General features: G+C 37.6%; 1 pseudogene; it reads left to right on the forward strand.

Moving 5' to 3' along the window:
- Positions 1-1,879: 1,879 nt before the first annotated feature.
- LOC114213572 (peroxiredoxin-1 pseudogene) lies at positions 1,880-2,495 on the forward strand (annotated as a pseudogene).
- The last annotated feature ends 421 nt before the right edge of the window (positions 2,496-2,916 follow it).

Consider the following 2,916-nt stretch of genomic DNA (forward strand, 5'->3'; position numbering starts at 1 on the left):
AAAAAAAATTAAGTTGCAGGATACAAAATCAATACACAAAAATCTGTTGTGTTTCTATACACTAATAATGAACTACCAGAAAGATAAATCAAGAAAATAATAAAATACCTAGGAATAAACTTAATCAAGGAGGCAAAAGACCTGTATACAGAAAACTAGAAGATATTTAGGAAAGAAATTGAAGATATAAATAAAAGATATTCTGTGCTCATGGATTAGAAGAATTAATATCGTTAAAATATCCATGCTATCAAAAGCAATCTACAGATTGAATGCAACCTGCATCAAAATTCCAATGGCATTTTTCACACAAATAGTATTAACAATCCTAAAATTTGTATAGAACCACAAAAGACTTGGAATAGCCAAAGCAATCTTGACAAAAAGAACAAAGCTAGAGGCATCACACTCCTTGGTTTCAAATTAAACTAAAAGCTATTAAAATAGTATGGTATTGGCATAAAAGCAGATACATTGGTCAATGGAACAGAATACAGAGCCCAGAAATAAACCCAGGCACATATGGTCAATTAATTTATGACAAAAGAGTCAAAAGTATATGTTGGGGAAAAGACAGCCTCTTCAATAAACGGTGTTGGAAAAACTGGACAGCTACATGAAAAGAATAAAACTGGACCACTATCCTGGACCATACACAAAAATTAACTCAAAATGGATTACAGACTTGAATGTAAAATCTTAAACCATAAAATCTTTAGAAGAAAACATAGGTATAAGCAACTTGATATGAGTCTTGGTGATGAATTTTTTTAATCTGACATTAAAATTAAAAGCAACAAAAGCAAAAACAAACAAATGGGACTACAAAACACTAAAGAGCTTTTGCACAGCAAAGAAACTATCAACAAAGTGAAAAGGCCATCGATTAAATCAAGAAAATATTTGCAAATCATATATCTGATAAGGGCTTAATATCCAAAATATTTAAAGAACTCATATGACTCAACAACAAAAATACCCCCAAATAATCCAATTGAGAAATGGCAGAAGATCCAAATAAACATTTTTTCAAAGAAGACATACACATGGCCAATAGGTAAATGAAAAGATGCTCAATGTAATTAATCATCAGGGAACTGCAAATCAAAACCACAATGACATATCACCTCACACCTTTAGAAAGACTATTAGCAAACAGACAAGACGTAACAAGTGCTGGCAAGGATGTAGAGAGAAGGGACCGGTCCCACTGTGAACTGTTGGTGGAAATGTAAATTGGTGCAAAGCCACTAGGGAAAATAGTACGGAGGTTTCTCAAAAAATTAGAAGTAGAACTACTATATGATCCAGCAATTCCACTTCTGGGTATTTATTTGAAGAAAACAAAATAGTAACTATAAAAGATATATGCATCCCCATACTCACAGCAACACTCTTTACAATAGCCAAGATACAGAAACAACCTAAGTGTCCATTGATGGATGAATGAATAAAAAAACTGTGGTATATTTACAGTGGAATATTACTCATCCATAAAAAAAGAAATATTGCCATTTGTGACAACATGGATGGACCTCAAGAACATTATGCTAGATGAAATAAGTCACACAATGACAAATACCTTATGATCTCTCTTATATGTTCAATCCAAAACAAACAAAAACAAAACAAATCAAAACAACATAAAACACCACTACGCTTACAGATACAGAAAATAGGTTGCTGGTTGCCAGAGGCAGGTGGTAGGTGGTGGGAGAAATGAGTGTAAGGGATACAAAGATTTTTTAAAAAATTAAAAATAGTTATGCAGAGGAAGAGAGAAAGCAGGAAACTTCTTGATGGGAACCAATTCTGTTCAAAAAGGAGAAAATCACTGGCGTCTTCTTCCTGCCTTGTCTTTGGCGTTTTTGTTCTCAGAGCTGCCTTTAGCAAGATGTCTTCAGGAAATGCCAAAATTGGGCATCCTGCCCCCAAATTCAAAGCCACGGCTGTTATGCCAGATGGCCAGTTCAAAGACCTCAGCCTATCTGACTACAAAGGAAAATACATTGTGTTCTTCTTTTACCCTCTTGACTTCACCTGTGTGTGCCCCACGGAGATCATTGCTTTCAGTGACAGGGCAGAAGAATTTAGGAAACTCAACTGTCAAGTGATTGGTGCTTCTGTGGATTCTCATTTCTGTCACCTGGCATGGATCAACACACCCAAGAAACAAGGAGGACTGGAACCCATGAACATTCCCTTGGTATCAGACCCCAAGCGTGCCATTGCTCAGGACTATGGAGTCTTAAAGGCTGATGGAGGCATCTCGTTCAGGGGCCTCTTTATCATTGATGATAAAGGTATCCTTAGGCAGATCACGGTAAATGACCTTCCTGTCGGCCGCTCTGTGGATGAGACTCTGAGACTGGTTCGGGTCTTCCAGTTTACTGACAAGCAATGGGGAAGTGCGCCCAGCTGGTTGGAAGCCTGGCAGTGATACCATCAAGCCTGATGTCCATAAGAGCAAAGAATATTTCTCTAAGCAGAAGTGAGCGCCGGGTCATTTTAGGGCTGGGCTGCAGTGCGTGGCCATGAAAACAAAATCTCTTTTGTACTATTGTCATGCTTAGAACATAAGACTTTAGACTCTGCAGATGTGGTTTGGGGATGGCCTTTCTTGCAGGGGTTGGGGAGGCCAGCCTTTCTTCCTCTGGAGAGAAGGGCCTGAGCTGTTATGGGGCAGGCCAACTGTTATGTACAGTAGCAAGACATCACTTTTTGTCTTTTGTTGTTTCTATTAAACTTGAACTGAGAAAAAAAAAGGAGGAAATCACTGATGGAACGTAATTCACGAGGTGCTTACATCCTGGAACTTACCATATTTGTTCTTATATTTGTGTCTATGCTTATCTATTTTCCCCCTGACATTAGTCTTCCAGTTATTCCCACCTTATTCATCAAATGGTTTCTCTG

The sequence above is a fragment of the Eumetopias jubatus genome, unplaced genomic scaffold, assembly GCF_037043125.1.
Source record: "Eumetopias jubatus isolate StellerSeaLion01/CBP00866 unplaced genomic scaffold, mEumJub1_p1.0 scaffold_15, whole genome shotgun sequence".
NCBI lineage: Eukaryota > Metazoa > Chordata > Mammalia > Carnivora > Otariidae > Eumetopias > Eumetopias jubatus.